Consider the following 24,104-nt stretch of genomic DNA (forward strand, 5'->3'; position numbering starts at 1 on the left):
TTACTAAAGCGTTGGCATAAAGATGGGCTCTGTAATTGCTAAAAGGCAGATCAGAGAAAGAGATTTGATTGTGCCACTACAGCTACGGAAAGCAGAGGAAAGTATCTGATGCAATTGTAACAGGAAAATGTTAGCAATGCAGAATCTAATTGCCCGAATGGGAATGTCATCTGATGCTATAGTGAGGCAAATATTATCAAAGGAATTCAGTGGAGAAGAAAAACCTTTACAGTGGAGAATAAAAGCTGCTGTACAAATATATACAAATTTACCTTAGTAATTTGTTTAATTAGCCTGTTTTTTCTTTCTTTTAATTCCAATCAGAGCCCTGCAGTAGCAATACAAAATATTTTACACTGCCTTCTGTATGCTCAACGCTGGAAAAAGTAGATAGCTCCCTGCAAATGAGCTGTCACAGATTGCTCCTTGTTTGGTGGCAACATCCTTGATCTACATTATAGCTACAGGAAGCCTAATCAATTATGCTCCCAAAATGAAATAAGAACTCTGTGGTGCCAGGGGCATAGCTCATAAAATTAATTACAAGGCAAGTTTACATATTGATGTATCAGTTTATGGAGAGACTAATAACTTTTGATGAGACTTTGACAGGATATTACTCACAAGGATTATGAAAACACAAAAATCATTTGCAACTGGTGACTCAGTGGCCTGTGTCCCAGCCATCACAAAAGGGTTGGCCCTTTGTCAAGAGCCAAGGTGCCCAATGACACCTCAGTATCACTACCCTTGCTGAGAGCACAGAGCCGTCCCCTTTGGCCACCCACATTCCCTCATTTAATGCCTCATCTCCTTGCCCATCCCACCTTCAATTTTATGCTGCTTCCTGGGAAAATAACCCAAATTAAAATAGTTTTCTTAAGACTGGGCAACAACTGCAATGAAAAACCCAAAGTGCTTTTGGCAACTGCAATTGGACAAGGCTGCAGGGAGAGCCCTGGTGTCCCAGGGAACCCAGGCAGCAGTGAGCCTTCACAATCATCTTGACCTCAGGGCACTTCCACGCACAGATAATGGGAAATAGGATTACCCAGGCACTCATGTTTGCTCAGCTATAGAGCATAAAAAATGTAAAAGGTGAAGAGTGACAGATGGCAGATCTTTGGGGGAAACAAGTAATTTTAATGGTGGAAGCAAACAAAGCATGGATTAATGTGGAGCCTTTCATGCAAAGACTGAAAACATGCTGTTCGTCAGCCCACCAAACAGGTAAGAAGGCAGACAAAAACCACTACAACCATTACACTGTTGGCTGTGCTGAGGCATCAAGAGGATAAGCACCTTGCTGGTACCACAGCCCACGAGGTGGGCACCAGATAGTGGATTTCACCAGCTCACTGAGTCACCTCCCAGTGTGGCTGAAGCTGTTTAATAAATTGCCTTTATGAAGCTTCAAGACACTGAGACCCACGTAGAATGCCAAATGATAAATGGCCTGCCTCAGAGATGCCATTCATAATCAAATCTTAAATGTAATTCAGCTGAATGGAGTCATTGCTCTTCTATGTACTATTTACAAGCCCCAAGTCTGTTCTCTGTGAACTGGTACCTTCTGCTGAAAGACAGGCTGTGAGCTATCCTGCACAAGAGCTCAAAAGTAAATTGTGCAAAACCACACTTGATTTACTCATCAAAGAGTTACAAGAGAAACAAGGCTCAGAAAGCAGGATGTAGAGCACCACACATGTCTGTTTATGGGCACTCTAACGATTTCTGAAGGCACTGGCCAGTTTCAAGCAGGCACAATCCACAGGTAGCAATCTTGAAGATTGCTGTGGTTTTACAAGTATTAAGCATTGGGAAAATTAAGTTGCTGAGTAGGCACGACAGGGACCCTATCCATGACCTATCCGGAAAAAAAACCCCACCTTAATGATGAGCCAAGAGCATTTTCCAGAAAAGCTGAAAGTAAAGCTTTAACAGCACCTTAAAGCAAATCCTCCAATTCCCAAGCACAAGCATGTTCTTTAAATTATCATTACAGAGTTCCTTGCTGCTTAGACTGGGCAACAGATTTTCATTTAAATGGAGGTCTCCTCAGAAGTGCAAAGGGGCCTTTGGGGAGGTACAGGGGAGGAAAAATGTAATTTTTCAGGCTCCAAGTGTTCTTTTGTGTTTTATAAACAGTGAGTGACAGCCTGGTGATTAATAAGTTACATAAATAATTATAAGCGACATGTAGCTGAATCTAGTCCACATTCCAGACATGGTACATTAAATAAAGAGAATTCTACTCTCCCCCCTAGAAGAAAAATTTATCTGGCAACAGCAGATAAATCAGAAACGATACTGTTAAAGCACATCCAGTTCTTCAGAGAGACAGCTCATCAAAAACAGAAGTTTCTACTGAGCTCACTTTCTCAAGGAAATGTTTTCATTTACTTCAGTCCTACCTTATATTCATTCAGCATTAAAAAAAAAAATAAAATAATAATCTTTCCTTTATTCATCCTCTTTGACTGAGCTTATTATCTACCCAGAAGCATCTCTGTAAAGAAGAGTTTTGTGCTGATTCTCTACCACAGCCTCCAGAGCAGGAAGGTAAATGCTGCTCTGCAGCCCCACAGTACAGCTCACCAGGTGGCTCATCAGATGTGCTTAATTGGTCGTGTTTTACAGCACCATTAAGAAATTCAAGCTGAATTGCTCTCCCCTCCCTTGGAAGGGACACTGAGAGAGACAAAATTAAGGCTGCCTATGTTCTCTATTGTAAAGACATGTTTCTAGTATGTAGGAACTGAACAGTATATCTTTAAGTAGTTCCTGATTTTTAGGGCACCTCTCTGACATCCAGAGCAAAACATAAGAGGATATAATAGAACAGTTATTTAGGTATATAAAATAACTGCATTTTCCTGACATACCTCTGCCTGTTTGGGAGGGTTCCATGCCTTCTTTGCTTTCACAGAAAAAAAGGGGGAAGGGAGGGGATCATGCAATACTTTGGTGTATTCATTTACATCATTTTTACATCATAATACTGAGCAGTTTTGTGTATTTTGGAGTTCTAATGAGTCTGTGAAAACAATAAAAAAGAAGAATTCTGGTAACAAATGCTGTTCTTTTCATGAATCATCTAAGCAGACAGCAGCCATATTTCCAAGAAATGTGATTACTTCAATAATTGAAGTGTGTTTTTAATGACTTAGATTGTGAAATGAGGCATCATTTCCTAGATTCATAGATTTTTAGGTCCAGAAGGGACCTGAATGAACATCAGTTCTCTTGTAAAAACACGGTGATTTTCTTCACAGTTGTTCCTGAAGCAAATTCAGTGCTTTTGTAGAAGCTACACACAGATTTTTCCAAAGTGAATTTTGTTGTAGGTTGTTTGGTTTAGTAGCAGCACTTAATTTTTATATATTTATATTAAATTGCCCCTCCATTCCTTTTCTTGTACTTAGGATAATTTACCATTTTTAAGGCAGCTGATTGACAGCAAGAGTAATACTAAGATTTGACTCCTAAATCCACACACAGACATACATAGAAACCTAAATTAATTTTCAACAGAGCCTACCTGGAGCTGAGTCTTTGCTATTTTTTTTTCCCCAATTACCAGCTCCTTGCAGAAGCAACATAGTGGCTGTAGGCATCATTAGCAGGGACAGCCCCCAGCTTTTGCAGGGCCATATATCGTTTCAGAATGGATTGCATGTGGGGACTAGCTTATCAGCTTTTCTGAGGATCAGATTAGGCGTTCAGGGACTCTTTTTTAAGAGTTTCTTGTATAGGAAAGGGTTGGCTGCAGAGCTCCTGTCAGACACCAGATGAATCAGAGTACTTGTCATCATGTCTTGGCCATATCTTGCCTCTCTCTCCCTGGGGTAAGAGCACAAGCAATTATTCAGCCCACAGTGTACCAGCTGTGGCCACAGGGAAACCCTGCCAGCACCCATGAGATCTTCTATGTGAATTTTGTCTTCTTGGTTCTTTCTTTTCTAAGTAACCTTGATCTCTTGTTTTCCCTGGCATATGCAAAAGCTTTCTGACAGAAATGTCACCTTTAATCTGCTCTCTATTCTTCTGTAGTACATGCTAGTGACTCCTATTTTATTTTGCAAACTTTGCCCTGACACAGCATCAGCTTAATTCCCTCATTTAGGTCGCAGCCAAGCAAAGCTCACCTTGTTTTCATCTCTGGTTATAATTCATTCAAAGCTTTTCCACAAACTTCCAAGATTTATTCTGTCATTTTAATCTGTTGTGGAGAGAATAGATTATCCAAACAGCTGCATACTTTAGTTTCTGATTTGTAAGCTACAGTAAAGGTAGAAGAAATGCAATCTTCAGTAATAACCGCAATTTTCTGGTCCATCTCACGGACTATATGAGAAGTGCAATCAAACAAGCCAGGACCCCAGAATATACTGGGGAAATATGGTTGAGAAAATAAACATTTGCCTATTTATGGATGAAATAAACATTTGCCTGTTTATTATGACCCAGATCTGCAGTACAGAACAGCCCTCTTTCTCTTCTAAGGTGTCAAGTTTGTTGCGAAGATAAAAAACCTCCAGCAGCTGATAGAGGTGCAATACAATCACACTGAGTGCCCTATGGCTCTTTACACACTGGTTTTGTGGCTGGTGGAAAAATAAGCCCAACTGTAAATTGCAAACGTTCCCTTCTGTCTTACCATACTGCACACCATGGTATTGCTCTATTAGAAGTACTTTTCAGGAGAACAGCTTTGAACACAACAAACTGCAGCTGATGTGCTAAATGTTATAGCCTCTTCAGTTGCATACTGCACTTTTTAAAGGCTTTAACTTTAGAGACAATGAGTGGATCTTATGAAAATGGAAGCCATAGAAATAAATCATCCATCAGTAATGAAAAAAAGAGAATGATATAATTTCTATTTGTCAAGGTATAATGATGTCACCACCCATTTATCCTCTAAATTTAAAGGTTGAAGTTATTTAACAAATCTCTCCTGAGCCACATACATCTGTTGTTTTAATGGTGGCTATAGCAAAGCATTCTGATTAGTTCACACATCATTCATCAATTAGAACAGAAGGTAAAAGTTATTTCTCCTTACTCACCGTGCTTCATTAAAAAAACAACCTTTAGTGTAATGAATGACAGCGGAAGTGAGAAATAAATAAGAAGAGAGCCAGTGCTTTAGGTCACTCTGAAGAATTCCAACTTTTTCTAGAGCAGAGGGAGATGAGAATACATGGGCAGCTGGGGACTAACATCTGTCAAGATTACTAGCTTTTATATTTTTTTGTATTTTGTATTACTAGCTTTTGGCTCCACTCAGTGCCTGTTAGTACAACAAGGTATTTGTGCTAGTTTGCACCCTGTTTTACCAAAAAAGACTATTCAGGAACAGAAAGGCAATGTTACTTACCCTAAAGTTTGCATGGAGTTCTGTCCATACTGGTAATTTATTCCCAAACCTCTCAAAAACTGAATGATTTTACCAACAAAAAAAACCAAGCTGAGTGATTTGTCCAAAGTTTGATAAGAATCTTCAGCTGAGAAATCTTGCTCTTAGGGAGTGCATATGCTGGAAGATGTGGTTCCTATTCCTCCAAATGTACTAGCAAACAGCTGGCTGTGTTGACAGGTGAGATAATCAGTTGCCTGAAGTTGTCTGAAGAAAACAATTTCATCACAGCTGAAACTAAGAAAAAGTTGAAATAAGTGGATTCTGTTTTAAAGAATTCATTAAAAGTAGAGTAGCATAAACTCGAGACAGCCACCATGCCCCTACAGAACAACATATGGCCATACTTCCATGCTCTGTAGCCATCTATAGCAGGTGGCACAGCTTTTCTTGATGACAGAGAACTCTGACTTTAGGGTGAGGAGAAGATCAGAATGTAGATTGCCAAATGTAGGTGACTGTTCCAACCACTGGACTACAGCCTGAATCTAAACCAAGGCCTTCCTTCACAAGGGCCCCCGAAAAACCACTTCTGTTTTATTTGTTGGTTCTGTCTTTAGTTTTACATCTCAGCTAGGGTATTTTGTGTTAAGTGAATCCATTTAATTAAGGCAAAGGTTGAAGGAGGAGATTTATTTCGTCATTTAAAGTAATAATAGGAACAACTGATTCAATCCAAATTGAATCTTTTTCTTATTTTGTCCAGCAAGCCAAAACATTAAGGCTGAAGGCAGGTATTCATTTGGGAAATGGCCTCTGCAATTACAGTTAGCTGCTCTACCTTGTTTGTCCTGCACCAAATACCGTGAGTAGCCTAAGGAGTGCTGGCGGTGATCAAAATGAGCATAGCTTTGTTTGCCTGGAAATTGAGTTAGAGCAGCTTACAGTCCCACCAGTGCCACCAATAACATTAGTGTAAACCCTGAGTTCATTTATTTCCCACTGTAACTTTATCAGTAGCAATTACTTTGGCTGAGAGGAGAGAAATCAAACTGGGGATGGATTTCACCAGCCATTTTGCCAAAAACGTACAGGATTGGGTTCCAAGCAGCTGACTTCCAGGGCACAAGCAGCACTGAAACCGGTTCCTTTTCAGTAACAGCAGCCACCAGCCTCAGCACATGGCCCTCATCTGCAGCAAGGAAATTCTTTCAAGTTCTTGCCAGCATCCCCATGAATGTTACCTCCGTTACAGTCCTTACATTGACTTTGCAGAGCTCCAGCTTCCCGTGTGAAGTGCAGAAGATCGTTGCAAGCTAGGGTGGATTTTCCATCAGTGCCAATGGGCTTATGCTGGTGTAAATTGAGGGAAGTTAGAGTTAGCAGCAGGACATCTATTACTGATTGTGATGCAGTAGGCAGGGGTCTTGATTTTAAGTTTCCAAATTGAATTTACTTTGAGAAAGTCAGTAGACTCAAACCAGCAGAGAACTTGACCATATATTTTGTTTATATCCTCTCATGGATAAAGCAAGGCTTATGAATGAGTACCAGTCATGCTGACATTTGTCTGCACCCAAAATACTGCTGCTGACTCAATTTGAGTTGGATTTTCCACTCATAGGAGAAACTTCTGGGGAAACACAAGAAGTGGAGCAGGAGGTGAGATGATCCCATTTTCTCCCATCACAGGCTGTCATGAAGGAAAGGTTTGTCTCTCCACAGAAGGAGCACAACTGATTCCTGCCCGCCTGCTCTGAGGGGCTGCAGGAAAGGTGAACTCAACAGGGACAATGTTCCTGGCTCTATTTCCTGCATGAAGCATGGAACAGATTGATGGAGCTGTGCCATCATGGGCAGTTAGAACCGAGCTGAGCAACGCCATCACCCTGCCATCTTTCTAGGATCCTTCGTTTGAAGCAGTTGACAATGTCAGCCTGTGATTGAGGAAGTTTGATGAGTAAAGCAAGATGCTGTAAATCTTCTGTAAATCTTTGTCTTCATTTCCTCCAGTATGAAAATTTTCTCATGAGCATTTGTGGTCACAGGAGATTATCTGGACTACTACTCTCTTCTGTAACATGCAGTGAATTAAAGCTTGCTCAGAATTGCCTCACACTTATAAGTCATCTTCCTGGCTTTGTGCAATGCATTAATTAATCCTACTTAGCATAGGGATGGACTTCCTCCCACCGTGGATATCTTCTTCCATCTGCAATTATTATTCTCTACTTAGAAAAAGCATTGTTTCCTATTGATCAGCTAGAATTTTCATTATGCCCATGGGTTACATATGTGGAGTAGACCTCACACAAATGTGATGTTAATACTGATTGCACTTGGTCTGCTCCCATTTGTTATCTATTGATTTTCAGTGCTTTGGCATAACCATGTCAGTATTTAGTAAAAATCCCCATGTCTCAGTGGAACAATTAACTGGTACAGTGTATTTGTGCCTGGATGCACATTTGTGCAATCGGTGAATTTCAAGAGCTGTAAGCACAACCTCGCCTGTATGAAATACATTTTAAGAGCTGACATTAAAGTTAATATGAAAGTTCAGAGGTGCAAAATAATTTAAATGCACAGAAGAGGTAGCAATAACGTTTCTAAACTGAGGCAGTGAATTATGTATATAAGAAATATTAAAAATGCAAAGCTGACTCTATTTGCATTCAGAATGCCCCCTAGCTGTTACCAAGGAGGTGGAAATTGCTTTATGCTGAATTCAAGGGCATACTACTTAGTGCTGTATTTAAGTCAAGGAGGAATATCACTCATTTTTATTCTACCACTTAACTTGGGCTTATGTAATCTGTCTGGTAGCCGAGTCAGTTGTCTTATATTATTTTCCACCACAGAAAGAGAATATATAATTCAATCATTAAACCTTTATTTTCACCAGTTTTGAGATCCCTCAGAATCATATTGCTGCATGTAAATCATGAGCTGTCATCACTCTGAGAGGATGGAAACATCAGTATTGGGCTATGCCTTCCCAAATCACATATGGGCAATCATAGACCAAAATTAAACTCATTCACCAGTTGGGGGCTATGTAGATGATATAGAGCAATCAAAGGATGTCTGGATTGTTATGGGGAGTAGGGATAAGGTATCACTTCTGGGCATCAGGACATAAACACAGAAGCATTTTGTTCATATAAATAACCTGTCTGGGATGAAATTTGGGAATGAAATGTGACTGCGGGCTGGACACGAACACATGCCAGGGGTGAGGAGGCAAACATCTCAGGACACAGGTAGCAAACACTGGAAATTCATCTGAGTGGGGTTGTAGCTCCTGCATTGACATTAGCAGCTGGGATTTTTCTGTAGTCTTAACAATGGTGAAAATTAGCCTATAAATAATTTCACAATCCAGTAGTTTCTGTCTGTCTTTAGTTATATTGTTGTGGGTTTTGTGGTTTGTTTTTTTTTTTTTTTTTGCCATTTCCACATTTTCCTCTCAGACCAGTGAAAATTGATCACAATGCTTTTAGAGTCAGCTTTACTTCCAAGATCTGTTACACATGAGGATGTATGACAAAACAGCTGTATGACAAAACAGCTGCTTCCACTTCTGGCTTTAAAAAGAGAATAAGATGAAGCTGAGGCCCAAAGTGGAGTTTATGCATCCCTCACCTACAAGCCATTCTCAGTATGCTGTCCCAGAGAAAAGTACTTCTTGTGCTCAGAAAGTCAGCACTCCAAGCAGGCCTGGATCTGACATGGCTGATTAAATTAATCTCATTTCACTCTGGTAGACAAAAGGAAATGATAGCAAGGATACAGCATGAATACTAATTTTTCAAACTGCTGTATCCTTTCAATTAAAGGTGTAATTTTGTGAGTTCTCATGGGATAAGCTGTTTTCCCGAAAAGACCACGTTTCCTAACATCTCAAAAAACAACCATTATTGCAGAGTTTGGGGCCACTTTTCAAACACATGGACAAAAGATGGTAGAAGAATTATGGCTAAAACCAGGAATTAAAAGAGGAGATGAAATTCAAGTCCAAGAGCAAGAATCTGCCACTCAAAGAGACAGTGATATGAGCCTCTGAGTGTAACTCATTGAGTGGAAAAGCAGAGCTGGAAAAGTAAATATCTCCTTAATGAATACCAAAAATGTGGGAGCAGGAGACAAATGAGTCAGAGGTCATGAGTTATATCATTTGTGTCAAAAAGAAGCAAGGAAATAGCTGAGACTTGAGAGAATAGACTAAAGCCATCAGAATTGTCATGGCTGGGCAGGAAGGGTTGAGCACAGGACTAGAAAACAGCAGCGTGTCTGCAGATGAAGAATGGATTCACAAATCTTTGGTAACTTCTGTAACAGAAGACTTCGGCCAGAAACAGCTTTAGTCCTTGGGCAAAAGGCAGTGATGGGAATAGCCATGTGCAAGTGCAGCACAGGAGAGGGGGTCACAGCCCTGTTCTCTACAGGGCACCACAGCCTGGAAGAGTTGGAGGAGGTATCTGAAGAAGAACTGTGTTAATGCTTCATTCAGACTGACATATTTTGTTTGATATTATGGAGCAAACTTATGCTGACTGCTAAATCAATATCAAATCAAGACTGGAATCTGTTTTACGATCGTGGACAGTGAACTCCTTACTGCTGCAGCCATAAATGATGTCACATTTCAGCAGTCCTATGGCTGCCAGTACGCAGGCCAAAAAATGCTCATTTTAATTAAAAACTGTAATCTGAAAGACAAAGTGTCACTTGCAGACAGAGAGTTCTCCTGTGCTCCTCCTGATTTTGAGGCTCTGTGCACAGCAAAAGACAGTCTGCATTCCATTCAGCATCATCCAGATCATCTGGCAAGGAAAAGCCAAAGACAAACTTACAATTTATACTGTTAAAAAAAATTTGATGTGAGCTGAGAAGAGCACAGGTCTTAGACTGGCCTTCGGGAACAAAGTAATGTCATCTATTTGCATGCAGCACAGCCCAAAAGTATTCTGTGCATTCCAGACACAACTGTACTGGGACTGGGATATCTCTCTTGTATTCCTCACCAGTACCACTGAGCAAGGAAACGTGCTCAAAATCAGAAGTGCTTAATCTGTCATGTTTGCTTGGCACGGACTGCACCCAGCATCCCTAAGGATTGGTATACTTGTCTTTGATTCAGATCCCAGAAGATGAACCAAGGGTTTTACATCCTGGAATGACTGAAGTTGAGAAACCTTCACTGTTTCCTTATTTATGATGCGCCACTTGGTGAATACATGACTGGCTGGGAAGGCTGCACCAGGGGGTCATTTTTTATACTTTTCAAAGTGAAGCATTATTTAGGCACGTGTCAAAACTTTCACAGGTCTTAAAGATTAAACATAAGCCACAGGTGTTTTCTCAGGGATGAAAAGGTTTGCTGGCATGGGGAATGTTGCAGCAATGTCTCCCATAAATCCAAAGACTGTCTCAGAGGCTTGCAAACAGGAATGCTAGGAACAGACTTCTTCTTGCCATATTCCAGATCTATGCTGTAGATTCACAAAGACATAGAAACATCAGGATCTCATCACCTCAAGGCCCACTCCCAGGTCAGGATTCCCTGCGTGGCCCATGACTGATAGCTGACTGCAGCCAAAATCAAATCACTCTGTTCAGTACAGCTTATCCAACACAGTGACAACTGCAAGCTCTTCTGCTAGAACATTCACTTTAGAGAAAAAGCAAACTTGGAGAAGATTTCACCAAACAGAATGCCAAGTCAGGAATTTAGCATTACTCTAGTCCCTCAAAGTAACTGTGTGTAGTTGTTCTGCTGTTGTGAAACACATCTGCATTTATCCACCAAAGTGGCACGAATAAGGGGGATTTGCTTAACTCTTTGTCTTTTTCAAAGAGATAAAAGTTATTCTTTCTGAAAAGTTAATTCCTGCTTATAAATGCTAACGCTGGTGTCTCCTTTGCTTTTAAATGTGCCCCAGATATATCAAAATTGTTTTCACAAGCGTAGGCTGACACAATGATAATTTTAAAAAAGATAGTTTCTAATTGGAGCAGGACACATGTTATAGTCATGCCATTTTACAGGAGGAAGTAATGTTTTCTCATTCATATATTATGGTAAGTCCCCTTGAGAAATGATATTTTTTCTCCTAGATTCAATTTTTTTTGCCTGTATGGTGTAGGTCTTCTTACAGTAAAAAAGTTTCTGTGGAAGAGATTATGGTTTAAGATATTACATGTGCTCCATTGAGAGCTTTTAACATCTACAGCAAAAGCTCTGTTGTGTTTTATCTCTACTTTTCAGTTCAGAGAAACTGATAAAAACAAAGTATACTTAGAAAATACATTTTACACATTCCACAAATTAATGACAAGAGGTTATTAGTCCAGAATTCAATGAAAAATTCACATTTTTATCTCAGAGTGGTAAAAAAAAAAATGATGGGCAGATTTTTTCCACCTTTAGTTAAATAATTTGTGCTAGAAAGTGTCTGACTAAAGGCACTGAACAAAATAAACTGACAATCCAATGTAGTGCAAGCCTCCTTATCACACTTTGCTGCTGATTCACTCTATCAGGAATATTACTTTTAATTGCTTTATTCGAAAATGGCAATAACAGCTATTAACCTGGAAATTAACTTTGGACAACTGTTCCTATGAGATAATATATCGATTCGATTTTGTTAAAATCTCTGTCTTTATGTGAATAGCTTTTAGCTAATTTGGTTGGCTGCAAGCGGGTCCCCCTAACTCATTTAAATGAGGACAGAAGTAAAAGGAATAGAAAGTTTCACAATGAGATCCATGTCTTTGTCTTATGAAAATCCTTTTCTCATGGTGTAAAGGTTACTCTGTAAATTACAATATAGCTTTTTTTTCTTGCAGAGTTGTTTGCCTTTGCAGCATCATCTCCCTGGTTGTGCCAGGAGCCAAGGTCTGTGAATGACAGACACTGTGCTCATTGATTCAGACTGAGACTTGCAGGCCTGCCTTGGTTTAGCAGATATTTGAGCACATTCAATAGCAGCTGCCACAGGGTACGTGTTGACCAGCAGCAGCAGTGTTGACAACTTCAGCCCTGACCTGGTGCTCACTGCACCTTGACACCTGCACAGGGATGGGAGTTGCTTCTTACTGTGAAATACAGCACAAAACCTTTATTATTTCTTCTATCCGCAGCACCCCTCAACTCTGAATTCCTTTTGTTCTCTGATTTCTGTTTACCAAGCTTTTCTCATTCCCAGGGTCAGGCCATCTTTGTCAACTCACAAGTGTCATCGTATGTTTCCTGAAGGTTCTTTCCTACACATGGCCCTAATAGACCATAGGTGACATACAGCCATGCAGCGAATACAGCAGCAGCGCATGAGGAGGACAGCATGACCACAGCCCAGTCTCCTGCTCTCCACATAAGAGTGATAACCCACATGCAATTCTGTCATGTAACACTGCAGTGAAGGAAAATAGTGTTCTGTGGTCTCTGTTCAACAGAATTCTTAAGTACCTGCATAAGATGTATGCCCTGCTGCCCCCGGAATCAAAAAGATTAGTCATGTACTTTACAGTTAAACATATGCATGAGTATTTAATACATTTTAATGGTTCTGTATATTCATTTGTCTGTTAAATAGCTGTGGTCCTGGACATCCACGCTAGAAACAGGATGAGCCTCATATATCAGATGCCTCCAGCACATCATACTCTGTTCTATGGCAGGAAGTGGGTGCATAAGCACAGATTTTTTTTATCATGCAACAATAAATAGGTATATACATATTATTATATTTTATAGATTGATATGGAGTACTACTTGTTGTTTCTCTGAAAGAGTGCTTTGAGGAACTATTAAAAACGAGTCTATTGGAAAGAACAGTGGCACATAAATGCTCTTTCCCTGCTCTCTCTCTGTTTTGCAAAAGGCAATGGAGTTGATGGCACTGACTTATACCAACTGAGAACCATCAAGGCAGACTTTGACTATGTTTTTTCAGTTTTAGCTTCCATATTCTTTAATCTACTGAACAATTTTCATAACATCAGCTTTTGTTCTGATTTTATTCTGAGATTTACTCATCAAACAATAAATGGCTTGGCTATCATCAAGCCAAATGAATCCCATTTTAGGTAAATGGTCTTTGACTATTGTTATACATCCTGCTTAATTGCAGAACAGAAGAGCAATAAAAAAATTTGCTACTTTTGGGATAATCTATTCAGTAGCTACTTTATAGCTCTCTAGGATACATCAAGTAAAAAACAACTTTAAATCACAACAATTTTTTTCATTTAATTAAAGTACTTGTTTAAACAGTGTGCTATCCAGTGAAAGAGGTGGCTTCACCAGTGCAGTCACTCAGACTGGCTGTAGACCTGACTTAACGAACCAGTTTAGGTGAGTTTATGGTCATTTTGTATTGCTAAGGCAACGTGTAGCTGGAGCATAGCAATTAGTCTGCCACAGGATTCTTCAATAAAATGCATTGGATCATTTACAGATGTGGATGCAAACTCTACTGAGATTTTAAGCAACTACCTATTAAAGGAATATCATAATAAGACCTGTATAGACTGTTCTTTTATTTAAGAGATAAAGTAGAGAAGAGCACAGCTTCACCTTGGATAGGAATGGAAGAGATTATGGTTTCACAGGCCACTTCTTCCAAAAAATTGTTATTTCCTATTCCTTGCTAATCCCTAATTCTCTCTGTTCCACTTACCTTGTGCCCCACTACTAAGGATTACAAACTGACAAACCCATTCCAGGGCAGCTATCTGGGTTGTTCTAATTTTAGCATTCCTACTATACACTTATAATTTTCTCAGAATTAATTCCTTATCTTCCTGAGCCCTTTTTTCCTCCCAGTTTTTAATGTAAATTAAACTGAAAATCAAAGCTAAAGACAAGCCCATCACACAGATCAGCACGCTATGAATGATTAGCACTGCTAATGTCTCTTAAGTCTGAGAACCAGGAAGTGTCTTAGCAAGAGGCTATTTGATCCAGCTTAAAACATTACCAAATGTCTGTGACAATGGTTTGAGCATTATGTACTCTGATATCCAGAAGCACTTGTATTTATTTAAAAATTGTGTGCTTTCTTCTACATTAATTTCAGTGGATTTATTTGCATAGTTACGTGTGTGCTGAAGTATTTTGTGGGACAGAAGCTATATGTGACTCCTTCCTTGCTGCCATGACAGAACAACTCTGCTCCTATCATCTGGGTTTGGAAGTAAAAACTTAGTGCTGATCAACTCCACAGAATCATAGAAACACAAAATCACAGAATCACTCAATCACAATTTGGTTGGGATTGGAAGGGACTATTTGTATTCTGGTCCAACCCCTGCTCAATCAGCATCACTCAGATCAGGCCACCCAGGCTCATATCTAAGCTGCTTTTGAAGATCTCCAAACAGGAGACTCCAAAGCCTATGAGCAGCCTGTGCCAGTGCTCCCTCAACTTCACAGCTATGGAGTATTTGCTGGTTTTAAGACAGAACTTTCTGTGTTCCAGTTTGTGTCCACTGCCTCTTGTCCTGGCTCTGGGCAGCACTGAAAGGAGCCTGGCTCTCTCCTCTTTGCACTCTCCTTTTGAGGTATTTGCATACATTGGTAAGATTCATCCTTACACTTCTCCAAATACTGTCTCCAGAGGCAGACAAGGCATAAATTAAAGTTTACAGTCTCTGCTAAAAGAAGTAAAGTCTTTCTGTGTGTTTTTTTGTTTGTTTGTTTTTGTTTTTTGTTTGTTTTTGTCACTGCTCACCCATGGTTGAACCACCACTGATTGGAAGGCTATGGTTAAGGTCCCATCAGCTTCCATAGAACTAGGACCTGAAATCAGTTACTATCTAGAAAATCCCTGTCTCCTTACTTTCCTCTTACCCTCTCAGTCTACCAGTATAAAATTAGGTAAAATATTCCCTCATAATTTTCTTGTCTGCATGTTGTATCACTTGAACCTTCTGCATAATAACATTCTAGAAGTGGCTGGTCAACAACTGGCATGGCAGAAGCAAGTAGCATTGATCAATCTTAAATCCTCATCCCTTGACACTTTAATCAAAATAATTTAAAATTCTATTAAGCACAATATGCAGAGCATTAACACTGAACCAGTGTGCGGTTAGTGTGCAGACTCTGAGTGATATGTCTGAGCAACTGCCTTGTTAGAAAGGCTATCATGTTGTGCTCCTTGCTGAATCATCAAGGAAGAGAGTGGCAGCAACACTCTTTCATTGCTAATGTTTGACACAAAGAATCTGACAAGGAGCTAAATGTTTGATTACCTGAGAGTAACTGAAAGTAAAATCTTCTGTCTCTAACGTCAGAACATTCTGGAGCTGCCTGTCACCTGCAAATCAGGGCAGCAAGCAGTCACCTTCTCAACATTATTCTTGCTGCTGCCCAAATCCCCAGCCCACAGCTGCAACCATCTCGTTTAAATGAGATCCACATGCTCTATCTTGAAGCTTTTTCTTTTTCTCACTATTCTCTTCTCCATGTTTTCTTAACACCACAAAACCATATCCAGCATCCTAAAGGAAAGCACCAAAAAATGATTTCCAACCAGCAGACACAGGCTGCCATCCCCCACTGCAATTCCTGTTTAAACACTGAAAACACTTACTCCACCTAACTGCTTTTCAAAGCTGTGTTGACTAAATGTACCCATAAAGACCCTATTTGTTTAGAGGGTTTTTTTGTTTGTTCACCTGAGTGCTGCTTGTGTGATGCAAAGAATCACTTGTAAAAATCAAAATACTGTGGCTGCTCCAAAAGTAATGCCTCTTATTATATTGGCCCACAAGGTCAGAGGTGAATGTTGGTAGTATGGCATATAGGTTGAACCTTCCCAGCAATATCCCATTACATGTTGTTGCTGTGCGACAGATGGAAGCAGAGGGGTAGTCTGACAGAATGGTATCTAACATGGAAATGTATATAAAGAAAAGGTTTGGAATTGAATTCCTCAATCTGGAAAAAATGGCATCTATTGACATACATCTGTACTTGCTGAAAGCTGATGGAGGCCAAGCAGTGGATGTGAACACAGTGAAGCAGAGGTGGTGTTTTTCAGTGGGTCGCCATTGGCACGCAGGCATTTGTTCACTGCTGTGAGAATGCATAGCTAATGGTGGTGACTGTGTTGAAAACAGTATTTTTGTAGCTAAGAATTTGTTCTATCAAATAGTGTTGCTGTCCTCTTTGGATCTGTTGATTTTATGATCACAAATAGGAAGCCTTACTTATGGAGCAACCTACGCACTGTTACTTTTACCATCAAGTGTCATACCTGGGAAAGGTAACTGTATCAGTCCTTTATATATAAAAAAAAAAAAAAAAAAAAGGAAAAAAAGTATCAGAAAGCTTTGAAACCTCTTTTCTGAAAAGAGTACAGGAAAAGCCAAATTAGTTGTTAAACTAGCTCTGCTATTGCAGTTTTGCTACCAGAATATATACCAAATATCACCCATTAATTATTTTTGTTTCAAAGGTTCAGACTATGATTGAAAATCCAAACCAGCAATCACAGAAAGCTTTTTAGCACAGCAAGTGAAATTGTGACTAATTCCCCTCTGCCAAAGCACATACCTTGGAGTGCATGAGAGCATGGCTGCTCACTCAGTTCTTTCTTTCCCAGCTAGACCTGCTAAAAAGCTGCTTCACTAGGTTTTAAAGCCCACTGGAGGTGCTGCACATTAACTGAGAAGACTGATCAACCCATACAGTATTAAAAAGACATTTGTAGACTCATATAATCAATAATGTACAGTATTAGTGTGCAATTTAGATCGAGAGAAGACAGCTGTAGGACTATGATACATCAGCTAATGAAAATGTGAAGAGAGTGCAATTCAGACAACTAGAAAGGCCAAGAGGCAGCCCCTCAGCTGGTGGGAACAGCAGAAGGATCATCTCTGGATCTCTGAGCCTGCACCTCAGAAGAGGATTTGTCCCCAAGAAAAAAGCTGGGACAGCATCCTTTCCATGATATAAGCAGAAAGCTTTATGAGCTACAAAAGATCCTTACTACTAAAGAAATGGCAAAGAAAATGATGAAATGGCTCTATTTGACCTCAGAATAGTTCAGAAGTTGACAGCCTCCCAGGATATGCCTACACACAAATGTACCAGCCTGAGTTTTCTAGTCGTAAGAGCTAGACTGTACTTCAAGATTTGGCCATTTTCTACTTCTAAGAAAACTCTCAGATCCCTTTAGATGTGGATGTGTCCCAGTAAAAGCATCCCAGTTATGAGAGCTGACCTTATGCCTTCATTCCTATACCATTTTGGTGCAACGAACAAGTCCTCCATGCAAGGACTAGGAAAGTGCAGAGAAGCAGTACTTACCCAGAACACCATCCCTAATGTTCCGTGCCTTGAGGGTAAAACCAGCTTTGAACTCCCCAGCAGCTTCTGCTAGGGCTGGGATCAACAAAAGAAGTAGGATTAGATACCTATAGCTAGTTCTTCCTATCCTCCTCCCATCTTCTTAACATCTCATCTATGAACCTTACAGCCTGATAAAACTAGTATATATCGATGTCCATAGGCATTCACAGCACAAGTGTGAATTAATGAGGCAGACATGTTTCAGCCTGCAGAACACTCCAGACCACTGTTGGTGACAACTGTTTTATGGATGCACCATCTGTTGCTCTTTTGGTATCAATGGTTACCTTTTTTTCATGGCACATTTCTTCTTCCTTGCTGAATGACTCTGAAGTCCATAAGGTGTTCTTTTAAAAGTCTTGAGCAGCCTCCAAGGGTCAATACTTATGCAAACACATCTTTTCATGAAAATAGCCCTGCTTTCCTTCAAGTTTTATTATTGTGATACTTTTCCTGTCTGCAACTTTTGTTAGAAGAAATCTGTTCCTTCCTTCTGTATAAAGGCACATATAAAAGACAATATTCTACCCCGCAGTGCTGCAGAAAATAGTTCTGATTACAATATATGGACTGATAAGGATGTTTGGTTTTCGTTTTTTGGGTGGCTTTTTTTTTTTTTTTTTTTTTTTTTTTTTTTTTTTTTTTTTTTTTTTGAGAAAAGCAGAAGACATTCCAGATTTTCTTAGTCTTTTCCTGCTAGGTCAGTCTAGACAGGGCTCTGAGTAATTTGATCAGGCTGTAGGTGTCCCTGTTCACTGCAGGGGATTTGGACCAGATGACTTCAAAGGTCCCTTCCAACTGAAACAATTGTATGATTCTGTAAAGCATGACGTGTACCTCTTATGCCAAACATCACAACTCCATGAAGCATGCCTTAAAGAGGTGGCAGGGAAGAGACTGTCACCTTCAGTAAACATTTGATGCCCATTTTTTGCTGCAGACATTGCAGATTTTTTTCTTTTTTATGAAAGCAGTGAATAGCAGTCCTGCTATTAATACAAGTTAAAAATTACTGGGAGAAAAAAAATCCAAAAAGCACATTTTCAAAGATTTTTTGTAATCACTAGTTCTTTATAACATTCACTGCCTCACTTTACATAAAATCACCACTGATACAAGTTTAGTTTTATGTAATACTCCATATGGCGGATTCATAAAATTCTTCTACTGGGAATACCACCATAAACTACTATTTTCTGCTATAAAAAATAACCATTAAAGTCCAGACATGCACAAACAAGGTAATCTGCCATAAATTTTGAAATGTTAAAATACTACCAATGTAAATGTATTCAACTCCTATTGCAAGACATGTAATTTCCATAGCTTTATTAGAAATCCTGCAGTTGTGATGGTTTGGCGATAGGTTATAAATATAGTAGGAATGAGTCAGCATGCAAATCCCTTCTGTGGAAAACAATCTGCGAGATTTTATAGCCCAAAGCTGTTTATTATTTTGTAAGAATAGTAATGCAAGTTCATGTTCAAAACCTGCTGAGAGAAGAATGTGCAAAACATCCTATTATGGAACAGACAGAAAAAAAAACCCTAAGACCTGTGTAATGGCACCGGGCTGGAACATTTTCAGTTCCCCGTTTAGCTGATGCTTTTTTTCCTCCTGTACTCATTAAGATCCTTGTGAGATTATCACTACATGACTAATAAAATGAGAACACAGCTAAGGCTTGGGATTTAATTTCTCAGATAATGAACAGTCCTCAAAATCTGAGACAAAGAGAACAAAAAAGGATTCCTGGAGGTTTATTGTTGTGATTATTTTTGAAAGATTTTGATATTTTCTTTGTTTTCTGTTTCTATAAATAATAATAAGAGAAGATATTTCTGATGATTCCACTCAGCATTACACCCAACTAGCTCAAGCACTTCTCTGTTTTACATACTAGATTGGAGTTCTATAAATATGATCGAATGATACTGCGTAGGTATACTAGCAAGAGGGGAAAGCTATTTGCTTTCAACACTATCTCCATTAACTGTTTCACACTGCAGAGAAACACTTCAGGTGTCAATGAATAAATAATAAGGCAGGTTCTGCAACCAGGCTATGGCTGGCAGCAGAGGCAGAGGAGCATCTTCTAACCCCCAGTGCCCTGGGCCAAGCAATGACCTTATTTGGTGTGAGATGTTTTCTCTGTATACGTAACTGCAAGTGCTGCAGCGCTGTTTTTATAGCTTCCCTGGGAATAGGAAGCAAAGAAAGACATACCTGTTTTGAAAAGGTATTAGGGTCTGGAGTTTGCAACCAGAAACTGCCTACCATCATCACTCGTACTTCCTTCTCTCCTCTGCTGCTGTAGTTTCTCTTAGGAGGCAGCAGTCTGACCTACTGGCCCAAGTGTTTCCACCACATATTTCCTTATATTTGGTGCTCTTCTCAGCCTGCCCTTGATATAGCCTCATCTGCAGCATCAGTCTTGAAAAGTCCCAGAGTTCACTAAGGAACTATTTGAATGTTAGAGTCAAGAATGCTCAGAGGCAGCATGAATCAGCACTGGGGCTAGCTTTAAAATTCTTTTCTGTTCCTTTCACTCATCATCCACTGGCCCTCCTTCTTTTCCTGCAGTGCCCATACTGTACAGTGCTGGCCCAAGGCTGTATAAACAACAGCCAGACTACATCACACCGCTCAAAAACAGAGAAATATTAGCTACGTGGGTCTTTCTGATCTTCCTCAAAGCTAGGCAGAGCATGTGCGCACTAACTTTTGGGGATTAAATAGATTAAATAGAGCTGTCGGTATAGCTCTAATTGGTTTTTAACCAGGACCATCAGATCAGGCCAGTAAAGTTGCTACTGTAAGAGAACGAGGTTTATCTATTCACTTGTAATCTAGAAGAAAGAAAGCAATTAGGTCTAAAAAAAAATGTTAATCTTCCACCAACATTTTGACAGGAAATGCAAGAGAAGTGTGCAACTGTAGCAAGGACAGTTTGCAAGGAATGTCAGATGATTGTTTCATTTTGTTTGTTTTTCCACATGAAAAGAAAATACATCATTTTTGATAAGTTTAGATTAACAAGAGTTCATCTGATTGCTAGAATGCACAACAAATGATCTAAAACACAGTTATTCACTAGCTGGAACAGGGAGTATGGTCTAAGTCAGCTAAACGGTTGTCTGATACAAGAAATGTGAATTTAGATGCTGACACTGATTTTGAACATATATATAGAGGAATCATGGGTATAAAAATGTAACTAAGCCAACAGTGTAAAACAGTCATTTTTATGACATATTTAATTTCCACCTGATTCTACAAATTATACTTAAGAACCACTAAGAAATTACTTTCTACAAATTTTCAGTTCTGATTTCTTTACAGCCTCAGAAGTATCATAACCATATATAAACCTAAATAATAATATTTGAGACTAAAATCAACATGGGGCACATCTGTAAAATGTATTCAAAATGAATGAGTCAGGATGCTTCCATTTTCTATAAGCAGCTGATTTCTCCATCTGAAAAACCAACATCGTCACTGTAATTTCCTTCTCCAGTTTAAAAGAAAGACATGTTTCCGTATACATTTCAGAGTAACTAGAATTTTTTTTAAATAAGAATAAAAGGTCTTGGAATTTTTCAGCTCAACTCCAATTTCACATTTGTTTATTTATTTATTATAGAGCACACTTAGCCAGCAGTAGAAATCCTACTCTCCTTCATGGAGTTATAAATGTGGGCTAATCTCAGCACTACTAAGGGGACAAAGTTCACTTGCAGAAATATACATGAAGAGCTGAATGTCTTTAAAGTCATCGTCACACAGTTTTGTACTCAAGATTCAATTCCCAAATTCAAAAAATTTTGCCCAGTCTTAGATCCATTAAACATCTCAGTACTTTGCATATCAGAATCCTGGAATAAATAATCCCATCCTCAGGAAGTAAAAGACATAAGAGTACACAGAGAAGTTTAGGTTAAAACAGTTTGCAGATAACATTTCTCTCCAATTCTCTATTTTTTTCACATAGCCAAACCCACAACAGCTATATGTAACCCACAGTTCTTCGGTCTGACATTTCTGAACAAAGTCACAGCATGTTATTGCTGACACCCAATACTACAGCTTACTGAGCAAGTTATGAGCTGATTTTCTCCAACATCTGGGTAGCAGCAAGAAGCCCTGAATTTCAGTCATCCTCCTCATCAGACATAAAGCCACATAAAATTCCTTAATTATTTTTATGGTCTTTTAAGGCTGAACTAGGTACTCTGCAAAAAGCATTGAAAATATAAAGCCCAGAGCCGAATCTTCAACTGTATGGAATTCAATCTTAGAGCAGCTCAGGAGAGAGGAAAGAAGGCAGCCTTGGGCCAGCTCCCACCCTTTTTTGCCCTACAATGTCCTGGACTGTTTTGTACTACACTATTGGCAGAACTCCTCACAGGGACTGCCAGCCTTGTGGAGCACCAGGAGATGTTTCCTGCTCCAGTCCTGCCTCTGTGATTTGAAAGCCCCATTCCTCACACACCTCTTTTAACCACTGCTTGCCTCTGTGGGAAGGAAGGAGGGAAGCAGACAGCAGGGACGTGCTTCTGTTGGCCTTCTGCCATGTCCACATCCTTCTAAACCAGGACCCAGGATCTGTCACAGAATTATCTTGACAGGAAGGCCAAACAAGAGACCCAGGTTGGGTTCCATGAGGCACTACACCATGTCTCTGTAAACCAGCCTCTGAGGCTGGCCAGCTTCCACCAGTTCGCAAATGTGCAAGTGCTTTTTGAGGCTTGTTTAACAAAAGTTGCTATTTCTCATTTCTTTCCTCTTCCACTGGATCATAATTTAAGATCTATCGTTCAAGACTGCCTGATCTTGAGCCATGTGCATATATCATGCAGAACATTAAAACCTGACCTTTATACACAGGGTAATAAATACCTGTGAGTCACTTACAAGGTAGTAACTCACTCTCACAGTTCAGCAGAGAGTAAGGGCTGAACTTCAACAGAAAACCTTCAGTTGTTGCCAAATATGAGGGGGATTATAATAATATTTTTATGTTAGGGAAGCCAATAAAGAAAGCTAAATGTATTTCAAAAGTGCAGTGATACATTAGCATTAGAGCTGTGTGGCTGCCAAAACAACCGGAAAATCCAAGCTGCTGCAACCTCCACCTGCATAATGCAAGAAATTACTAGATTTGTGCTAGAAGCCAGGAGCACCTTCAGCCAGCTGGGTTGGTCTGACTTCAACACAACAGGCAGTATGTCAGCCAACTCAGTCATCTGCCAGCTTCTTTGCTTTTACCGTCTGATTGTACAGCCTACACAGTGACATTGATGCTGTGAGATGGAGAAAGGGTTTGCAGGGCTTCTTGTCGTTCAAGATCTGCTCTTTGACAGCTAAGCCACTCCAGCTCTCTTGAGAGAATGGCTGATCCATTATTGGTGAGCAGCCAGAGGAAGTCACAGGCAGATTTAGCACCTGCCCATGTAGCCCTTGGACCAAAAGGAGCAGCAGTATGTGTGGCTTTTTAGACTTCCATCAGACAGCGCTCTTTATGTGGGGTGAGCTCAGGCATAACCTTTAGAACATACTATAGGAGAAATATTAGAATGATTTAAAGGGACAATAGCCAATGGCTGGGTCTCTTGCAACTTTATTCTGCCACTTGATAGCTATAGTTAATATTTACATGGAGCTCTTGAATCAAAGAAGAAAGAAGGAAACCTTGGTGATGCAAATTCAGTAACTAAGAACATCCGGCTCAATATTTTGTGTGCTCATCAGCACACTATTTCTATATGACATTAATATAATGCTCTTTTCATGTTAAAATAGAAAAAGAAACAAAAGTGTACAACCAGTGCTTCTTTGTTCTCCCATGCATTTTCCCCCTGTTGGATGCAAGGCAGTGGCAACATTGGGTCCAGGTCTTTTGTGCCATCTGAGCCATCATTCTTCTGACTTGTTCTTGTTCATGCCATGCAAATATGAGCTGAGATCACCAGCTATTCTCCCATAATTTTGGCAGGAAAGTGGTAGAGGGGGAGTTACTGCTGCTCACCTAGCAGTGAATTACAGGCTTTTGCCTCATAATTTATGCTGCCCTGAGAGGAGACTCAAGAAAAATGAATTTACACAGCCTAGAGAAAAGACTGATAAGCAGCCTCTGTCATGGGTCATGTGTTGATTTTTTTTACACTGGTGTAAATCCTACATACTTTGACTGAAATCAGGGGCATGATGAAAGGTTTATAAGCAAAAGAAGACTTTTGTTCACAGTCCCTAAATACTAGCAGTGAATGAAATTGGAAGATAGTTATTTTCAGCATTCTCTATAGGAGAAAAGGAATGACATAAAGTGAAGGGAAGAAACCTTGAAGTGAATTAAAGAGAAATGCTCC

The 24,104-nt window shown here is 39.7% G+C and overlaps 1 long non-coding RNA gene across 1 annotated transcript in view; it reads right to left on the reverse strand.

Moving 5' to 3' along the window:
• Nucleotides 1-24,104, reverse strand: part of LOC149917484 (uncharacterized) — a 158,773-nt gene that overhangs the window by 74,986 nt on the left and 59,683 nt on the right. The gene's annotated exons all lie outside the window — the stretch shown is intronic.

Source organism: Phasianus colchicus, chromosome 6 (assembly GCF_987193195.1).
Source record: "Phasianus colchicus chromosome 6, bPhaCol1.hap1.1, whole genome shotgun sequence".
Classification (NCBI taxonomy): Eukaryota; Metazoa; Chordata; class Aves; order Galliformes; family Phasianidae; genus Phasianus; species Phasianus colchicus.